This window comes from Panthera tigris, chromosome E2 (genome assembly GCF_018350195.1).
Source record: "Panthera tigris isolate Pti1 chromosome E2, P.tigris_Pti1_mat1.1, whole genome shotgun sequence".
In the NCBI taxonomy this organism is placed as follows: Eukaryota; Metazoa; Chordata; class Mammalia; order Carnivora; family Felidae; genus Panthera; species Panthera tigris.
In genome coordinates this window covers 15,017,467-15,038,312 of record NC_056674.1, presented here as the reverse complement: position 1 = coordinate 15,038,312, position 20,846 = coordinate 15,017,467, and the positions used below count along the sequence as shown (strand labels likewise).

At 54.6% G+C, this 20,846-nt stretch overlaps 1 protein-coding gene across 4 annotated transcripts in view; it reads left to right on the top strand.

Moving 5' to 3' along the window:
- Positions 1-20,846, top strand: part of PAK4 (p21 (RAC1) activated kinase 4) — a 44,793-nt gene that overhangs the window by 3,261 nt on the left and 20,686 nt on the right. Inside the window, exon 2 of one of the 4 annotated variants that reach the window (XM_042969151.1) lies at positions 14,008-14,334. The exons of the other annotated variants lie outside the window; for them this stretch is intronic. The gene's annotated coding sequence lies outside the window, so the exon portion shown is untranslated. The remainder of the gene's footprint in view (positions 1-14,007; positions 14,335-20,846) is intronic. 4 annotated transcript variants of the gene reach the window in all.

Below are 20,846 nucleotides of genomic sequence, written 5' to 3'. Positions count from 1 at the left end.
CCAGTCTGCTTTCCAACCAGGCTTGAGGGCTCCCTTCACGCCACGTCCTGCTTTGGGCGAGTTCATGGCCCCTGCTGAAATGGCTTTACTCAGCCATGAGATGGTGGCTTTATGCCCACCCCCCGCCCCCGGGCTGGCTGGGAGCAGTTGAGGAGGTGGTTCACGCGATGGGCCTAGCTGGGGCCTGACACCCACCGAGCCCCCACACCCAGGCTTTTGCCCTGTAGGGCATCCAGGGCAGTGACCACAGCTTTGACGCAGCTCTCCTGGGGAGGCATCTCTCAGGGCTGACAGTGGGGAAGGAAACCGTACTGACTTGAACCTCCTCAGGAACGGGGCAGGGAGGAAGCAGGTGAAGTGTAGAAAGCGACAGGCAGAGCCTGTTACACTCCTTGTGTGTCTGACCACGGGTCCCACTGGCAACCAACACGGCCCTGGCCCTGCCTGCGTGGATTTTGGCATACCAAGGACACGGGCCCCATCCCCAATGACGGCCCAGAGCATCAGGGCTGGGATGGAGAAGCACAAGCAGAAGCGTCAAGGTTAGGATCCGGGAAGCACCTGGCCCAGCCTGGGGAGTCGGTGAGGGCTTTCTAGAGAAGGAGACATCTGACCGATGAGAAAGAGTGAGCCAGGTCTAGAAAGGAGGTGGAAAGAACAGAGCGGGTAGCGGGTATGGGAAGTGCAAAGGCCCTGAGATGGTCAGGTACCAGCACGGAGGCCAGTGTGACCAAGCAGGCACTGAGCTCAGGGAGGCGGGGAAGATGTGGCAGATACACGGGGGGCCGACAGGCTGAGGCGAGGAGTGTGGGTTTTGTTCTGTGTCTAATGAGGATCATTGGAAGGTTTCAAGCAACATTTGGTGTCTTTCTTTAAAAAAAACAACAACTTTTTTTTAAAGTTTATTTATCTTGAAAGAGAGAGTGAGAGAGCACAAGGTGGGTAGGGGCAGAGAGAGAGGGAGAGAGAATTCCAGGCAGGCTCTGCACTGTGAGAGAAGAGCCCAACTCGGGGCTCCAACTCATGAACCCTGAGATCGTGACCTGAGCCGAGATCAAGAGTATACTTAACAGACTAAGCCACCCGGGCGCCCCCATCCCGTTTCTCTTTTATAAGGGTTGCTCCTTTTGCCATGTGGGGCCCAGATCATGGGGGGCGGTGGCAGGGAGACCGTAGGAGGCTGCTGTAATAGTCCCAGCAGATGAGGGCGGAGAGGATGAGGGTGACAGTGATGGAGGAGGGATCTGTGTGCTGTCGAAATTGTGGGTACTTTCCACACATTAACCCATTGGATCTCCACAGACAGCCTACGAGGTAGGTACTGTTATTGTCCCCACTTTAGAGATGAGAAAACTGAGACCCAGAGAGGTAGGTGACAAGTCTAAGATTACACAGCAGGCAAGCGGCAGAGGTAGGACGTGAACTCCAGGCCTTCAGACTCTGGAGTCACTGCCTGCTGTGGCTGTCCTCAGTGGTTTGGAAGTGGTTTTGATGAGACAAGGTCTCTTCCTGTCCAGTTGGGCCTGACCCAGGCTCCTCTTTATTAGATGGAAGCTCCTTGGAGGTCTGTTCAACCTGGGCTGTTTCTGGGCCCCGGGTCCCTACCTCTCTCGGGGCCCCCCACAACCCCTTCGCTCTCTTATCCACTGCCTCACCCCTCCTTGTCCTGCTGGCTCACAGTAGACCAGACTTCCTGGCCAGACGCCGGCCGGGGTGTCCCCAGCAGCTGTTTATCCCATCACCCGAGCCAGGCGGCCACAGATGCTGCCAGCAGGAAGCGGTCTCCTTCCAAGTCACGGCCAGGGAAATGGGACCCTTCCCGCCCCAACCACCCTTCCGGGGCTGGGGCTTGTTGTCTGCCGGCCGCCTTGGCCCACAGGAAGGTGTGGGGGGAGCAGAGGGGGGCAGAGGGGGGGGGGGCTCTGCCAGGTCCCAGGGGACCTGGCTGTGGTGGATGAGACAGAAGCCACCCCTCACTGCAGCCTGTCTCCTGGGGCCCTCTGGTCCTGCCCTGCCTTTCCCCAGGTGCTGCTGCCGTCCTCAGGGGCAGTGACCACTTCTGTGCCGGGGGCCACGCCGTCCACAGCATCCCTGCTCCCCGTAGCTGGGGCCCCTGGGAAAGAGCCGGAGCCTCCCGGCCTCACGTTCCTCACCTGTGAAATGGGCCGTTGGGAGGGTTGTAGATCATGCTGGAAAGCGCTTAGCACGTTGCCCGGCCCACGGTGAGCTTGCGGTAACAGTTTAATAGTTCAACAATTTTAACAGTCTCCGTTTCCGTGCGCCCCGTCCTCCTGGGCTGCGGCGTCCTCCTCGCGGGCTCCCAGCCTCCGGGGCGGCCAGGCCAGGCGCTGGCTGTGCTTTTTGAGCATCCTCGCGGTGGCTCTGCCCAGGGGCCCAGAGGGGGAGGGCTTAGTAACCTCATTTCTCTCTGCCAGCGTCTTCTTCGTTTTAAGGAGGCACATTTTTGCTCCGTGTGTGCGTTGTCCCCTACATAAGAGTTGCAAACCTCCGCACGGCACAGCAGGCTACAGGGTGACGAGGAAACCCCTCTCCGGGCCTGGCTGTCCGTCCCCTTCCCAGAGACAGCCATTGTTCCTGGCGTCTTTTCTTTTTTGCGACGTCTGTTCCTGCACACGATCTGCCCCCTTTTGTTTCTCCCCAGGTGAAGCCGACTTCCCATGTTGGTATTCCCTTGCAGTTTTCCCCCTTCCGTTCTGTGGAGCGCTCTCTTTGGCCGTGTGATGTCCCCTGATGCGCCTGTGTTCGCGTCAGTGGCCGTTCCCGCCCTTCCAGCCTTTCCCTCTTCTGGACAGGGCTTCACGCGTGTGAGCGTGGCTCTGGGTGCGGCTCTGGAGGCGGGCTCGGGGTCTGAGGTGCGCACCCTGGTAGCTCTGCCCGTAGGGCTCTGGCCTGCCCGTTTACACCCCAGCCCCCCAACCCCGGGGTCTGGTGGCTCCGAGGTTTCCTCGCTGGCATTGTTGGGTGTTACCTGATACTTTGATCTTTGCCCGTCATGTAAGGTCCTGATTTTCGTGTGAATGAAATGGAGCATTTCTGTGTTTGTTGAAAGCCATCCAGGCTTCCTTTCCCGGGAGCTGTTTGTGGGATTTTTACTTTCCCTGAGAAGGGGAAACTGAGGCACAGGCTGGCAACCCCGGCGCAAATAAGTGGCAGATCCAGGACTCGAACCCCAGGCCCTCCTGGCTGCAGTCTGGAGTTTTTAACTTGAGTGACACGGTGGAGGCTGAGGGCATGGACTCTGGCGCCAGCTTTGCCCCTAGTAGCTGAGTGGTCACTTAACCGCTCTGTGCCGTGGCGTCCTTATCCATAAAACGGGGACGACGATGGTACCTCGCCGAAGGGTTGTTGTGAGGATATAAATGCATAATCTTCAGGCAAAGTGCATCGAAGGCGCTCAGAGACTTAGCTGCTAGTGATAATACGCATAGTCTCACCCGATACCAGGACTGTTCACGGCCCTCCCTCTGCGTGCTCCTGCGGACTGACTTATTGGCCCCCACCAGCACCCTCCAGATCGGGGCGTTACTGTTACTCGCCTTCCACAGGGGAGGAGATCGAGAGCCCGGGAGACTTGCCTGGGGTCACTGCCGAGTCTGCCTCCTGACCACCTTGGCACACGACCTGTGCCACCCTCAGAACTAAGCCTGAGGGCTTAGAAGGCTCTCCCGCGCCCCCCTCCCCCCGCCTTTGTGTCTTCCAGGGGTTCCAGGCCCTCCCTGCTTCCACCCCCAGGTGCCTGGGGCCTGGCTCTGGAAACTCCTGATAAAGTGGCATTGTGCTGCGGTTTCGGCCCGGCTCACTTCCCCAGTCTGGTTTCAGCCGCTCCCACTCAACGGGAAGGGAAGCGGGCTGCTATCCTGGGCCTCCTCCCGCCCTCCTCCTGCCCCTTCCTCCCCTCCCCTCCCCTCCCCTCCCTTCCCCTCAGCACTCAGTGCTGGGAATAGGGAGAAAGTAGGACATGGCCGGAGGGCAGGGCTCTTCAGCACCTGCCCCTCAGGTGAGGACCCCCAGGTCGGTCCGCCTCCTCTCTCCCTAGGGACCCCTGCTCTGCTGCCCGCGGGCGCCCCCAGATCTTCCACAGCAGCCTGACCCCAGATGATTTGACTCCGAGATGCCGCGTGTGTGTCTATGTATGTTTATGTGCGTTTATGATTCCACTAGTTTTATACGTGTACCAATCGTGAAGCGAAATATGTCTCCGGAAATGCGCGTAAGCCTCGATTTCACATAATTATAGGAGGAACCGACACCTCACCACACCCGGGGCGAGACAGGACACCTCACCCTGGAAGCCTCCACCCCCACTCTCTCGATCACGACCCCAGGAGTGATCACCCCCCTGACCTTGGGGGTCCCTGCGTCCCTGCTTTTCTGGAGAGTTCTTACCAGGCATGCACCCCCCACCTTTGCCTGCTTTTGAACTTCACATAAATGGAGTCCTCCGGCGCGTCCTCGTTTGTGCCCGCCGTCTTTGGTCCGCAATCTGGGAGGTCCAGCCGTTGCCTCTAGTGTGGCAGGCCCCTCGTCCGCCGTCACTGCTGTGTAGTATTCTGTCGTTGTAATAAACCAGAACGGATCTCTCTGTCTCCTGCTGTGCAGGGTATAAATGTCCTCGAACTCGTCTGCTGGGGCACGTGTGCATGCTTTTTCCAGGGAATCTACCCAAGGTGCCTTGCTTGGGTCAGAGGTAGGGTATGGTACCAATGTGCACTACGCATCCTCGCCAACGTTTGGTCAAACTTTCTTTTTTAATTTTTTTAAGTTTATTTGAGAGAGAGAGAGGCGAGGAGGGGCAGGGAGAGAGAGAGACTGGAGAGAGGGAGAGGATCCCAGCTAGGCTCTGCAACAACATCACAAACATCTCTCTCGAACCCACGACTGAGAGATCATGACTTGAGCCGACACCAAGAGGCGGACAGGACACTTAACCGGCACCCCCGGTCGGTCAAAGTTTTTAATTGAGCTTGGAACATTTTATATTCTGTTCTGCAGAAGTAACATGTGCTTGCTTATCATTGATTGGAGTCCTCTCGTTATTCTGTCCTTCCCATGTTCCTGTCCCTGCCAGCTCTTACCCGTCCTTCCAGTAGGAGTCAAGTGCTTATTCCTGAGTAGGTGCTGTCACCACGGGAACCAGAGGTGACCACAGTAGGTGGCCCTTAGTGTACCCTGTCTTAGTGCACAGACCTTGGTCAAAGGTCGACACACAGGTAAAGGAAGCCAGACTCCCAAGCCCCCGTCGTCCCCCAGTGACCCTGTCTCATCAACGGGCACCCCATCCATCCTGTAGATCCGGCCAGGAGTCTGGTATCATCCTGACTCCTCTTGTCCTCTTCCTTCGCGTCCACCATGGTAGGAAAGCCACTTGCTGTACCTTCAGAAGAGAACCTTTCACTCTCCCTGTGTCAGCCCCTACTTAATGCACTCTCTTCCCCCACCTCCTCACTCCCCGCACCCCCGCTGCCCCCACAGTCCATCCTCCCATGAGGACAGAGGGAGCTGGGGTCACATCGTGTCTCTGCCTGCTGGGGACCCTCCTGTGGCTTCATCTCTTTGGGGCAGGGGCGGGGGGGAGGGCATGAGATCCTGGCCCAGCTTCCTTGCCAGCTTCCCCTTCTCTCCTGCCATGCTGTTCCTGGAACATTCTAGGCTGGGTCCTGCCTCAGGGCTTTTGGTTCATGCTGCTTCCTCTGTGACCTGTCACCGTCTCTTCCCGCCTTCCCCTGCTTGATTTTCTTTGTAGCACTCATCCTACATTACATTACATTAGGATTTGTGGGTCACTTGGCTTATTGTCCTCCCTGCCCCTCATAACTTGGCTTCATGGGCCGGGGGGTAAGCGTGGGAGACCCTTACCGTGTCCCTTGCTAGAACCTCAGCTTGATGTGTATGTGTCGTGATTGCTCAGTCAACGCTGGTGGACTAAATGTGAAAGCAGGAATGAATGAGCTGTGCTAAGCTGTGAGTGCTGTTGTCACCTGAGTGCAGTGACCAATGACGGGAGATCTGCCCCAGGTAAGGAGGGAACACCACTTGAAGGGTGGATAGAGGTTGGCTGGGGATGGGCATTTGAGGCTGGGAGAGCGCAGGGGCCTTCGGGGAATTGAAGGGTAGCAGTGTCAGTTCTGTGGTCAGTCTGGATTTTGAATGCAGACGGCCACGCGGGCCTCTCCACGTCCCGGTTCTTCTCTAGAATCGAGGCCACTCTGGGTGTTCTAGGGCATCTATGAAGTTCTGCTCCTAACATACTTAGCTGATGCCTGGCGTATGAATATGAACGTGATTGTTTTCGTTTCCCTTCCACAAATACTCTGGCCCTTTGTGGCCTCCAGGGACACAGTGGTTGGTGGATAAACAGATCCCGTTGCTACCCACTTGGCGTCTGCCTCTTGGACTTTCAGCCTTCTGGGGCATCCCTGCTCAGAGGCAGGGGAGGGCCTGAAATGACCTCAGGTCTGGGGAGTGCTTATTCCCCAGACTGATTAATAGGGAAAACTAATTGAAGGTTTGCACGTACCAGGCCCGGCGCCCCACGTAGCACTCCTGTGCGTCTGCTCAGTGCATCCCGAGATCCCAGAAGGTGGCCATGACTATTTGACCCCTTTCATAGAGGGTAAGGGTGGTACCAGTGGTGAGTGCTAGCCTGTCCTGCAAGCTGGTGCTAAGCAGGTCTGGTGGTATCTCCTCAGCCTGGCGATTTGCCTTTCCCTGGTGGCCAGTCAGGTGGAGCAGCCTTTCACCTGTTCCTGGGACATCTGGAAGCTCCTCTCTTGTGAAGAGCCTGTTCAAGTCACTTGCCCATTTTCCATCAGGCTGTCTGCATTTTTATTTGTCAGTTCTTTGAGTTAAATCCTAGGTTCTGGATGAGAGCCTTTGTTTCCGAGATGCTATACGTATCTTCTCCTGGCCTGCTGCCTGTCTTTTCGCCTTCTTTATTGTATCTTTTGATGAACAGAAGCTCTTAATTTTAATGTGGTCAAATGTATCACTCATTTCCTTTACAGTTTTATAGTCCTGCTTCTCACCTTTAGTCTTTCTTTGTCCTGGGTGTGTGTGTGTGTGTGTGTGTGTGTGTGTGTGTGTGGTGTGAGGTAGGCATCCAGGTTCATATTCTTCATCTGGATCCCCAATCCTCCAAATACCATTTATTAAAAACAGGCTGACTTTTCTCCACAGTCAGGCTTATCATAGATCACGTGTCTGTATAACTGGGTCTCTCTCTGAGTGCTCTGTCCTTTTCTCGCTCTTTTGGCCTATTCCTGCATCACTACCATGCTGCCCTAATTTCTGTAGTTGATAAGAAGTTTTGATCATGGGGAGAGCAAACACTCTTACTTGTTCTTCAAGAGTGTCTGGGCCATTCCTGGCTTCTTGAGTTCTATTTAAATATTAGACAAGCATCTTGTCACACACACAGACACAACATTGTGTCTCCCCAGTCCATGAACATGGTATATTTCCCCATTTATTTGTCTTCTCTGACGTCTCTCAGGAACGTGCCCTGCTTTTCCAGCACTTGGACTTTTCCAGTCCTTGCCCACCTCTTGTTGGATTTATTCCGAGGTACTTCATGATGTGGCCGGGGGAGTCCGTGCCTTCCTCTCCCACAAGGTGCCTTGCACCCTAGGTTTGGCCTTTGCCAGGTGAGGCTCACATTAGGGGCAGGAGTCCCCCTCCCCAGACCCTGCTTCCTCCCTGGCATCACTCCTAGGCCCTGGGAGAAGGCGGGCAGGGTGCCCGGAGAGGAGGTTGTAATTTTCCTGAATGATTTCAAGGGCTAATTAAAGGTTTTCCTTGACTAATCAGCTTACAGTTTAATTATCGGGGAACAGGCTCAGGGATGCGGGAAGCAGCTCTGGAGGAGTCTCCTCACAGCGTGGCAGGAAGGAACCAGGGCCCAGCTGTACCCCTCTGGGGTGGCAGGACCTGGGGATACCCTGGCACCCTCCAGTGGGCCAGCTGGTGTTTCCCATCCCCGTGAAAGAAGAGAGGTGGAGGGCAGCTGGTGTGGCTGAGGTCAGCGTGGGTTCCTTCTCCGCCTGACATCCTTCCACGTCTCCCACTGCCTGGGGGCGAGGACCCAAACCTGGAGCCCCCTCTGGTGGACCGGGCCCTGCCCCAATCTGCTTGCCTGCTGCACTTAGCCTTGCCCACCTTTGTTAAGTGCCCTCATCTCAAGTATTCCTCACCGAGTCTTGAACTAGAGGTCACCCCCTCTGGGAGGCCTTCTCAGGTCGCCCCTCCCCCTGCCCCGCCCACCAGAGCAGGTGATAAGGGTGATCAGGGCCACTCACTCCACCCCTGCTAAGTGCTGGGCCTGGCGCCTGGTCCAGCATGTGAGCTGCAGAGAACCCAAAAGGAGAAGGGGTTCAGGACGGGCCTTCCGAGAAGCCTGGGAGGGCTGGAGGACTGAGGGCTAGCTGATGCCTTCCCAGGGGAGGCTTCTGGCTGGGCCAGGCGGAGGTGGGCTCCTGGGAGTTTGTGCAGGGGGAGGGGACCCGGAGATGGCCGTGCCAGGCCCGCCTGCATTCCTCTGCAGGCCCCAGATTCCTGGTGGCCCGAGGTGGGGGAGGATGAGCAGGCAGAGGGGCCTCCCAGGCAATGCCCCTGCCCCTCCCCGGCCCTTCTTTCTACTTCCCTCCCCCTCTGTCATCAGTCTGTCTCACTTTACAAGTCCCACCTCTCCCCTCCCACCCCCCCAGGCCTCAGGCCTGGAGCTGTGTGTCCTGCCCAGCCCCTGACATCCCACTTACCCCCCCCCCCCCACTGCACTTTAAATCACCTGGGGGGGTCGAGCCCAGATTGTTTGTTTGAATCCCAATCTCTGGCTGTGGGGCCCAAGCATTGATTAGTTTTTATTTTGTTTTGTTTTAAGTTCCCTGGGTGACTAGCTAAGATGAGAGCCACCGGCCTACAGAAATGATAGCAAATGTGTTCGCTTCTGCAACGTTGGGGGCACTTTCCAGGCTCCTGACATGGCATGATTGAGCCACGTCACCCCCACAGGCGCACTGTCGGAAGATAGGACTGTTGTTCCCACGTTACAGATGAGGCCGCTGGGCCCAGGGAGGGCTTCCGTGCTGGCGGTACAGCCTCTGCCGCTGTCCCGTCTTCCCATCCCTGGGTCCTCCAGGCTCCTGGAGGTGGCCTTCTCTGTCTCCCTGCCCTCCTCCTCTCTTTCTCCCCATGTCTCTCTGCCTTTCGCCTTTCTCCCCCTTCCCCGGCCTCGATTTCTCACTCCCTCCTCCGAGAGTCGAAGCTTGTCCGGCTTCCCGTTTAGCCAGGATCCTGCTGAAGCCACAGAGGGAGATGGTGTCCACCAGCCCAAGACAGGGATGGGAAGGATGCTGGCGTCACCCTCCCAGCCCCCATCACCTCTCCTGGCACCTGGAGTGGGGGTGGGGGCAAGCGTCCCACTGGTATTTGCGGGTACTGGGGCCGGCTTTGCTGCCTCGCCACTGTCCGGGCAGGCGGCAGACCCTGACGTGACCGATCCCGTGACCCAAGATCCCTCCGCGGGCCCAAAAGTCTGGTGGTGCCCTCTGTGGCCAGTTACCATTTCAAGCTCCTGCGGGGCAACCCAGGGTTTGGTTTCAGCAAAAGCTTATGCTCAGATGTGGAGGTTGCATCGCAGGGGCCTTTACTATTTGAGGAGAATGAGGGGAAATGGGTCCAGTGCTCGCCAGGGCTCACTGGCCTCCTCTCCCACGCCCACTCAGGGCAAGGGCTCCCCACTGGGCCTCTCCGGTTCTGGCAGAGCTTCCCCTGGGGCCCCGGCCGGGCCCCGGAGCCCCGGATGCCGCAGCGGCGTCGGTTCCCACATCTGGAGCAGGAGATGGGTTCCCGCTGCCTCCTGGGAGTAGCTGGGAGGAGTGAGCGAGTCAGTGGCGTGTGTGACGCTCAGCACAGCGCTGCCATCCGTATGTCGTCATGGTGGCTTTGGCCGCGATCGCTGTTACAGTTATTAGAGGCAGGACACGTGTTTGGATTTAGTAATGAAAGATTCACTGGGCGGGCAAGCCGTAATTCTTTGCTGTTACCAGTAGGTCACATTTCCTTTTGCAAAACGTGTAAAACCTTTGTGTAGAAGTGTTCATTCATGCTCAGAGGGGTGGTCTCATGCCTTCCCCAGGTCCCTGTCACTGTCCCTGTCACCGGCATCCACAGTTACCAATGATGTCACCGGGCTTTTTCATCTCGTAACGCAGTCCCCACCTCCCTGATTGTTTCAAAGCAATTCCCAAACGTCATATACTTTAGCCGTAAGTTTTCCCAATTTTCCTCCTGAAGGAGGTTAAAGAGTCTAAAAGAACAAACCCACAATACTGTTGTCACAGGACAAAAAGAGCTGGTAGTTCGTTAACATCCTCACATTTCTCCAATTGTCTTATCCTCCTTTTTTTCAATTTGTTCGTTTGATTTGGAATCCAGACAAGGTCTGTGCTTTGCATTTGGTTGACAGGCCCCTTAAGGCGTCTGTCCTCTGTGGGACCTCTCGTGTCAGCGCTTTTGTGTGCTTGCTGTTTGCATTGTGTATCTATCAAAGACCCTAGTGCTTTGTCCCCTCGAGTTTTCCACAGTCTGGACCCAGCCGATGAATCCTTGTGTCTCTTAACGTGTTCCTCTGTCCCTTGTGCCTCCTGTAAATTGGGACTTAGGTCTAGAGGCTTGTTTATATTCAGGTTCTGTTTCTTTCCCAGGTGGTACTATATGTATGAACATCAGGTCAACATTAGTGCCTGGGGCACTTTTAAAATAAACCTAGGGGGCGCCTGGCTGGCTCAGTTGGTTAGGCATCTGACTTCGGCTCAGGTCACGATCTCACGGTTCTTGGGTTCGAGCCCCGCGTCAGACTCTGTGCTGACAGCTCAGAGCCTGGAGCCTGCTTTGGATTCTGTGTCTCCCTTTCTTTCTTCCCCTACCCCACTCACACTCTGTCTCTCTCGAAATGAATACATGTTAAAAAAAAAAAAAAACTTAAAAAAAAAAAAAAAGATAAAATAAAGTAAGTTTCATTAAATTTTAAAAATTGAGTGGATCGAAAGAAAAATTCTTCCATCGCTCCCAGTCAGACTGGTATCCGGATACAGCAGAGTGGGGTGGGGCGGGGGTACCTGAAGACAGAGGCTCGGGAACTTCTGGGGCCTGGGCAAAGCGCTGTATGTCAGCCACCAGCCTCCACGAACTGTCTGTCGTCAAGAGCGCATGGCTTCGGGTTCCTGCTTTGCCAGGACCCCTAGGCCCCCAGCTGAGAGCCATCCCCGTCCCCCAGCCCCATCCTTGAGTCACCCCCTAGCTGGCCCTAGCTGGCCTGGTGGTCATTTAGGCACAGAGCTGCTCTCCTGGCCTGGCTCTGCCCTTGGCCAGTGGGGCCAGCCTGGGAAGCTGTCCCATCCTCCACCCGCTTCCTCGGGGACACAATGGGGACCACGCCTCCCTAGGAGGGCTGTGGTCAGGACTCAGCCAGGCGGAGACCGTGCAGAAAAGGGTGTGATGGGAGCTACTTTTCTTCCACAGTCCGCGCGGGCTTCCTTGACCTCAACTGTACCACTGCCCCCACCACTCCCGGCCACGCTGGCTTCCTCGCACATCCTGGCGTGTATCAGGCGGGCTTCGGTCCGGGGGCCTTTGTGGTGGCCATCCCCTCTACCCTGGGTTGCCTCGTGGCTTCCTCCCTGCCCTCTGGTCCAGCTCCAGTGCCACCCGCCTCGGAGACCTCCCTGACTGTGCTCCCTGTCGTCGCCCCCTTGTTACATCCTTTTTCGTTTACTTGTGTATTGTCTTATCTCCCCCACTGGAACTTCAGCTCTGGAAAGGAGGGACTGTCTTCTTTACTGCTGTGTCCCCAGTGCCTAAAACCGTGTCTGGCACTCACTGTGTGCGTAATAATTACCGGGCGCATGAAACGAGAGGATGAACACGGTTACACGAGCAGACTTTGGCCTGCGTCAGACCTACCACAAACTCCTGGCTCTGATACACGCTGTGTGACCTTGGGCTGGCACATCCCCTCTCTGAGCCTCACTTTCCTCCTCTGCAATGTGGGGTGTTAACAGCACCCTGCCCACCGCCTCGTTTTGGGCCAGCAGGGCGCCCGAACGGAATGCTTCGCAGCTGGCCTCGCTGCCGTCTTGTGTCTCCAGCATAGGGCACCGATGAGCCAGTAAAGTGTCCCCCAGGGGGACACTTCACTAAATCTTAACTCTGTCCTTCTACTCTGTATGACTGGCTGTTGGTGCCCCAGGGTAGGGCAGGGCAGGGACACATTCCCTTGGCCAGAAGGGCTCACTCACTGAAGAGTGATGCACATGGGACACGGGAGTGTCCAGGGTACGGGGACCCCGGCTGTGGCAGCATCCAAGGGCTCCAGGGCTGGCTGCTTGCAGGCCTGTGCCTTCCTTGAAGGAAACAGGCCAAGAGCTGCAAGGGGCCAAGGAGGACTGTTGTGATTATGATAGCAGTTTACAGCTTGGTGTGTGTGTGTGTGTGTGTGTGTGTGTGTGTGTGTGTGTGTGTGTGTTGAGAGATAGAGCTCAAGAGAGGGAGGTTGTCTGAAGGTACAGGTGCATATAGAGGAAGCTTCCAGCTGTCAGAATTGCCGTCCCTGGTGTTTGCCACACAGGAGTGTAAAATAGGACATGTGTAGAGAAAAAGTACATCACTCCCTGTTCAGTTTAATGAATGATTCTAAGGTGTACCCCCATCTAACGACCACCCAGATCTGGAAGGTAGGTGTCACCAGCTTTGTCAAAGAAATCCAACCGTCTTTTTTTCCTTTTACTTTAAAAAAAAATGTTTTTTAATGTTTATTTATTTTTGAGAGAGAGAGAGACAGAGACAGAGTGTGAGTGGGGTGGGGCAGAGAGAGAGGGAGACACGGAATCCGAAGCGGGCTCCAGGCTCTGAGCTGTCAGCACAGAGCCCCATGTGGGGCTCGAGCTCACGGACTGGGAGATCATGACCTGAGCCGAAGTCGGACGCTTCACCAACAGAGCCACCAGGGTGCCCCTTTTCTTCCTTTTAATTGTTGCTTCTATTTTTGTGAAATTTGAGAGCTATCAGATGCCCCAAGAGGACAGGGAATCACCTGACGGCCCCCCTTAGGCCCTCTTGCCCAGCTGAGAGGAGAGACACCCTGGCCCTGGGGAAAGCCCTCTGTGCCCACCTGCGGGTATTCAGGCCTCACCGTGGTCCCTTGGTGCCTCCCTACACAGTCTCCCATGTTGCTCCGCAGCTTTTAAAGCCGAGTGTAATGACACCAGACCGCCAGCTCTCGGCTGTAATTTGCTCTCAGTATTTTGCTCTCGAGGTTTCTCTAGGTGGACAAATGAAGTCCTGTGCCAATAGGAATGTTCCCCAGTGTGGGTCAGAGCTGCCTCCCCTGCCCCCACAGTTGCCAGATGAAAGCAGCCCAGCCCTGGGGGAGCCTCGGGAGGGCATGGGGGGGGGGCGGTGGTTTGAAACCTCAAGTGACATCGGCATTTTCTGTCCATGGAGGGCACTGCTGGCTTCCCAGGTCACCACATGGGACTCAGTCACAGGCCCTTGACATGTAAGGGGTCTTCACTGAGCACCTGTAAGAGATAAAGGAACTCTGGTATCATCCGGGGTCTGTTTGTCCCACTACAGAGGAATCGATTGCAGGCTGAGGGCCAGACGGTCTCTTCTCTTGCCTGCCCCCCTGTGCCCCTCTGCTTCCCCTGGTAGCCAGGCTCATCCAGCCTTTCCGGAGAGGCCCTCGGGGGTGGAGATGACTATCAAAGGCTCTGAATGCGTTCCCGGCTCTGCCGCCGCCTATTGGCTGGGTGACCTTTGGCATGTGGCGACTTCCCTCTGTTGGCCTCAGTTTCCCCATTTATAAAATGGGACTGTATAAAGATTATTTCATCCACGGAAAGCACTCAAAAGAGACTGGCGCGGAGAATCCTTGTACTGAGTGCGAGCTGTGTTATTGTCCTCACTGCCACTCACTCATTGATTTTGTAGATATTCCCTGAGTGCCGCTGTGCCTCCTGCTCTGTTCTGGCTGACGCCGGGGAAAGGCTGGTGGCCGGTCAGCCCATGGTCTTTCCTCATGGAACTTGTGCTCTAGTGGTGGAGACGGACAGCACCAGTCGGTGACAGCCAGAATGACCGTGGAGCACAGATCACTGCCTTGGCTGTGGAGGAGGAAGCCCAGAGAACTGGGCTTAGGAAATCAGGGAAGCCTTCTTGGAAGAGGAGAATTCTGAGCTGAAGGCTAAAAGAGGCACAAGAGTTAGTATGCGGAATGGTGTTCCAAGGGGAGTGAATCGCATGTTCAAAGGCTAAAAGGTGGGCAAGGGTCTCTGGCATTTTAAATAAATTATTAATATATGTATGTATTTTTTAAATAATATATAAAAATATATAATATATATAACATAATATATTAATATATTAATTATATAATAATATATAATATAAATATGTATAAAATATATAAAAAATATATATTTTAAATTATTTATATATATATATATATTTCAAATGTTTATTTATTTATTTTTGAGGAAGAGGTAGAGAGCAAGCAGGGGAGGGGCAGAGAGAGAGGGAGAGAGAATCCCAAGCAGCCTCTGTAATGACTGAGCCACCCAGGTTCCCCTCAAGTATTAATATTTTTGACTAAGCTTTTATCTCGAGATAACCGTGGATTCACTGGCAGATGCAAGAAATAACACAGAGAAGGCCCCTGTTTCCCCAGAGGTAACATCTTGCAAACACTATAGTTAGTACAAGACCACGACCAGGATAATGACATTGATACAGTCAAGAGACAGAACATTCCATCACAAGGTTCCTTCCTGATGCCTTTTTATAGCCACATGCCCTCCCTGGCACGTCCCTAACTCCTGACAATCACTCATCTGTCCGTTCCCCATTATTATAATCCTGCATTTCAAAAATGGGATGTACTGTGAAACAATTTTCACAGCCCTGATGTAAAGAACTGTAACAATAAGGAGAATTTAAAATATAAAATAAAGCAAAAAAGCTTACAGTTTCAAAAAGAAAAGAATGTTATGTAAGTGGAATCCTACTGTATGTAACCTTTTGGTTGGCTTTTTTTTTTTAACTCAGCCTAATTCTTTGGAGAGTTCCTCAGATTGTTGCGTGTATCGATAGGTGGTTCCTGGAGCGCCTGGGTGGTTCAGTCGGTTAAGTGTCTGACTTGGGCTCAGGAAATGAACCCACGGTTTGTGAGTTGGAGCCCCACGTTGGGCTCTTCGCTGACAGTGCGGAGCCTGCTTGGGATTCTCTTTCTTTCTCTCTGCCCTTCCCCCACTCGTGGACACTTGTTCTCTCTCTTTCTCTCTCTCAAAATAAATAAACATTAAAAAATAGAATAGGTATTTTTAAAAAAATAGTTGGTTCCCTTTTCTTGCTGACGAGTGTCCCATGGTATGGACGTACCACAGGTTATCCTTTCACCCATGGAAGGACCTCTGGGTTGTTTTCATTTTGGCGGCTATTACAAATAAAGCCGCCATAAACAGTTGCATACAGGTTTTCGTGTGAACGTAAATTTTTGTTTCTCTGGGGTAAATACCCAGAAGTGCACTTGCTGGGCAGTATGGCCAGTTGCACGTCTAAAGAAATTGCCAAAAAAAAAGAAAAGAAAGAAATCACCAAACCGTTTTCCAAAGCGGCTGTACCATTTTACGTTCCCCCCAGCAGTGTGCGAATGATCGTTTCTCTGCATCTGCACCCGCATTTGGTGTTGCCGCTGTTTTCGATTTTCGCCGCTCTGTTAGGCATGTGAACGGTAACTCATTGTGGTTTTAATTTGCGTCTGTCACCACACATCCTTTCATGTGCTGACTGCTGTCTCTACACCGTCTTTGGTAAAATGTCTCTTCGTGTCTTCTGCCCATTTTCTCCGGGGGTTGCTTGGTTTTTTTACTGTTGAATTTGGGGAGTTCTTCTGGAGACTAGTCCTTGGTCAGATGGGTGGCTTGTAAATCTTGTCTCCCAATCGGTAGATTTTCCCCCCGTCTTGTGGACTTCTGCAGAGCAAAAGTTTATAATTTTGATGAGGTCTGCTTTATTAATTTTTCCTTTTATGGGTCTTTTCATATCCAGTCTAACATTTGTGCCTAGCCTTAGATCCTGAAGGTTGGTTTGGTCAGTTGGTTTCTGAAAGTTTTGTGGTTTTATATTTGAGTTTGTGATCCATTATAAGTTAACATGGGTGCAAAGGGCGGGGTTGAAGATCAGGGTTCATGATTCCAGCACCGTTTATGGGAAATGCCCTTTTCTCCCTTGAGTTGCTTGTGCTTTTTGGGGGGCCAGAAGTAAGTCACCACGGCGAGATCCTACTTCTCGCCTCCCAGGATAAATGTTACCAATAAAGGGAAAATAAGTATTGGCAAGGATGTGGAGAAGCTGGGAGCCCTCACGCATCACCGATGGGAATGTAACACAGAGCAGCCACCGTGGAAAACAGTCTGGTAGTTTTTCAAACGGTTAAACATAGAACCATCACGTAACCTGGCAGTTCTACTCCTTACGTATATACCCAGAAGAGTTGAAAGCAGAGGCTTGAATAGATATTTGTCCATCAGTGTGCGTAGTTGGATTGTTCACGATAGCTAGAAGGTAGAGGGAACCCAAGTGGCTATCAACGGATGAATGGATACACAAAATATGATGTGTATATATACAACACAGTGAGTTATTTTTCAGCCACAAAAATGAGTGACATTTTGAAAAATGCTCCCACGTAGATGGACCTCGAAAACATTATGCGTAGCGTAAGAAGCCACACATAGGAGAAGTGTTGTAAGATCCCACTTAAAGGAGACGCCCAGAATAGGCAAGTTCCCGGAGAGAGTAGAACAGAGCCTCCCAGGGCCTGGGAGGCAGGAGGGAATGGGGGCTGCTGTCTCATGGCTGCAGGGTTTTTGCTGGGGATGACGAAAACATTTTGGGTGTAGACGGTGGTGATGGTTTCACAACACTGCGGAGATACTTAATGCTTCACAAATGGTTGAAATGGTAAATATTGTGTATATTTTACCACAAAGAAGGAAAAGCCAGTGTTTGTTTATTTTAAGTATATTTATTGATTTTGAGAGAGAACATGCGTGTGCCCGCAGGAAGGGGCGGAGAGAGAATCCCAAGCAGGCTCCTCACCGTCAGCACAGAGCCCAACGTGGGGTTCGCCCTCACCAACCGCGAGATCGTGACTTGAGCTGACATCGGGAGTCGGACGCTTAAGCGACAGAGCCACTCAGGTGCCCTGCAAAATGAGTTTTTTAAACACCAGTGTGTATATTTGTGCGGGTCTGTTTGCGGGTCCTCGCTCCGGCTCGCTGACCCGTGTGTGTTTATCCGCACTGATTACTGCGGCTTTGTGAGTGGGCCTTCACATCAGGGGGAGTGAGGCCTCCACTTTCCTCTGTTCCAGAATTCTTGGGCCTGGGGCCTGTCGCTTTTGGAGTTCCTCTCAGGCCCCCTTGTGTGGAAGGTGGCACTGTGGTTTACCCAACTTCCGAGACCTCCTTGACGCCTGCCTCATCCTCAGCCCCTGTATCTGACTCCTCAAGTATCGCCCCGGCCTGTCCCCCTCTCTCTGTGTCCCGCTGTCCCGGCTGCCTTCATCAGTTGCCTGGACCGATGCTGTGTCTTGTCACTTGTCCCCCACACCCACTCAAGCCACCTCGATCTCGTCCTCCGCAGACAGGACAGCCAGAGTTCTCTCTGGCAAGGACAGGCCCCTCGCCAGCACCCACCCGGCTCCCCCTGGCTCGCCTGTGGCCTGGCTGCTGCCCCGCTCTGGCCTTGCTCCGCCGCATTCTCGTCCCTCCAACCAGCCTGGCTCAGCTGGAATTTCACATTTCATGTGTCTGATCCTTGATCAGGGGCCCCAGCGGGCAGGGACCAGGCTGCACCCCCGCCCCAGCCCTGGTGACACAGGGCAGACGTGGATTGGATTTCTCTTGACAGAAACCCTGAACGTGGGCAGGAGTTTGCACCCGCGACTGGGGGGAAAGGGAAGGTGAGGATATGAGCCCAGAGAGGCTGGGAGAGCCTGGGGAACCCTGGAGAGGGGGTGGCTTTAGCCGTGCGTGCCCGCTAGCATTTCGGCAGGAAAGGGACATAGATTGGATTTACAGAGGTCTCCCTGGGCCCGTGGAAAATAGGCAAAGGCTTGGTGGAGACACTCGGCGGGAAAGGAGTCTGATGGCTTTCAGACTACGATGGGGTGTGCATCCTAAGTAGAAAATGCAAATGAAAAGTAGGCCGAGAGGGGCCAGACCTCCCCTATCTGACAGGCAAGGAGCGAAGAGAGCGAGACAGCACCCTGGGCTGGGAGGCCGAGGGGCTGTGGGGGGTGGGGAGCGCTCACGTGGGCGGCTTGACGGTGATGGTCCTTGTCCAGCGAGCCCACTTGTCAGCACGTGGCCCACAGACATGCTGGCACACCCATGAAGTGACATCTGCACACGGGCGTCGTTTTGCCACACCATTTGTAAGAGCAGAAGGCTGGAAACCACCTACCTGGCCCCATGGGGACTGGCTCGGGCATCCCGGTCCTTCCGCGCAACAGCTCAAGTGCATGCAGTGCTTTGCAACGATCGAGGCCTGGAAAATCACCTAAGACACGTAAAGACTATGTATATAATGTATGTATATTATACATACATAAACCCACACACGGATACATATATACACGTATGTACTTGTGTCTAACATCGTAATTTTATTTATTTAAAAAAAATTTTTTAATGTTTATTTTGAGAGAGAGAGAGAGAGAGAGAGAGAGACAGCACAAGTGGGCGAGGGGCAGAGAGAGGGAGACAGAATCAGAAACAGGCTCCAGGCTCTGAGCTGTCAGCACAGCCTACGTGGGGCTCGACTTGGGAACAGCAGATCCTGACCCGAGCCAAAGTCAGACCTTTAACTGATTGAGCCGCCCAGGCGCCCCGGTAACATAATTTGAAATCGTTCGCCTGCAAGCCAAGGAGGGTATCAGGCACGAATGTGTAGCGTAACCAGTTACTGTGAAGGGGAAACCCACCTAGCGCCCCCGCCCCAGGAGAAGCAGCAGCTGGCGCCAGCCCCCCAGGACCCCCTCTCAGGCCCTCCCTGCCCCAGAGGCAGCCCCTCCCTGACTTCGGAGACAGTCACCGCCCGGTGCTTCTCCTTGGGTTTCGCCGCCTCTGTCGTCATCCTTAAACAGCGTATTTCATTGTGTCTAGTTTTGAGCTCTTTCTAAACCAAGTCACGGGACGCATTGTTTTGCGGTTTGCTCCTTCGCTTTCGACTGTCCATTCACAGGTAGCTGTGGCTCATTTCTTCTCACTGCTGCGTACCACCCCGTGGAGCCAGCACATCCCAGATCGTCATCCGTCTCTGGGGGACGAGCGTGTGCGTCGCTCCCAGTCTCTCTAGCTGATTCCGACTGTGCTGCGGGAACTTACCCGTGTGCGTCCCTGAGGCCAGCAGTCCGCTGGCCGGGAGAGCTCCGTATGTGCCCGGGAGAGCGCTTTCTAGGTGTCAAGGGCAGGGAATGTGCCCGGGAGAGCACGTGCTAGGTCCCCAGGGTGTGTCTTCACCTCCGCTGGGTGCTGCTGAGCTCCTCCCCCGTGCCGCCGGGAGTGCGGAGGACCCAAGGCACGTTTTTGAGAAAAGCAAGGTCGGGAGAGTACGCGTGGTGTGCTGCCATTTCTGTTTTGTTTCTGTTTTTTCAAACGGTGTGCGAGCACGTGTGCACACACGCGTGCACACGCGCGCGCTTGTGTAGGCTCTCTCAGGAAAAAGAAAAGAAACTGCGTAGAGGTTGCCTCTGGGGCTGAGCTGGGGCCGCCCGGGAGGGCGCCGGCCTGTCACTGTTTACCCTTTGGTGCCACTGGCTTTTGAACCCTGGGCCTGTGTCCTATAGAGCCAGAGAGAAGGAAAGGGAAGAAAGGGGATGGATGAAGCCCAGATGTGACGGAAGGTGATGAATTTTGCATGGCTTTATTGGTTTAGTCTGTACTTGGGGGTTATGTACACAGAGCCGTATAACAATCTGTTCCGGTGTGAGATGATCCTGGAGCCACCTCTCCTTGCCCCTGAAGCCTGTTCCCAGGAGGACCCCTTGTTTCCAGTGTGGCTTCTGGGGAAAGCGTGCTCCCTCCCTCTCCCCCCATCCCTTCCCTTGGGACCTAGTTTCCCTTGGCTGGCCAGAACTGCCCAATCCAGCCAGCCAGCCAGCCGGCCCAAACCTGCCTGTCCGGTCTGGGAAGGTCTGGGGGCCCACCCACTTGGCTCCTCTCTGGGCGGCTGCCTGACAGGTGCCCCACCCCATATAGGAGGGCGTGGCCTGGGATCTAGGACTTCTGGGGTCTCCTAGACCTGCCCTGCTGTGGCCCCCCCATGCCGGACCCAACCTGGGCCTGACTGGGAGCCCCTGGCTTGGTGGGTGGGTGGTAGACAGGAGGAGGGAAGGTGGGGTTTCCAGGACCTCGGAGCCGGTGCGGTCCTCCTGGTCCCAGTGATAAAGTCCTCGGGGAGTTGGCCACTGTGAGTCGTCTCTGTAGAGGCGCCAGAGCAGGAGAGTGGGAAGGACACAGGCTTCTCTGTCCACCTGCCCGCCTGGGCCACTTGCTCGCTGTTCTCACGGGCTTACCATCGACTGGGCACCCGTCCTAGGCCACCTGTGAGAACCTGAGAACCTGGTCTCCGCCGCTCACGGGACCCCGCCCCCGTGGGGAAGCAGTCCCACTCGACGTCAGTCCCCGGAGCAGGGAGTTTTGTCTAGTTTGTTCGCGCTGAATTGCCAGGGCCTCCAACAGGCCGGCCTGGCAGGTGCCGGGAGC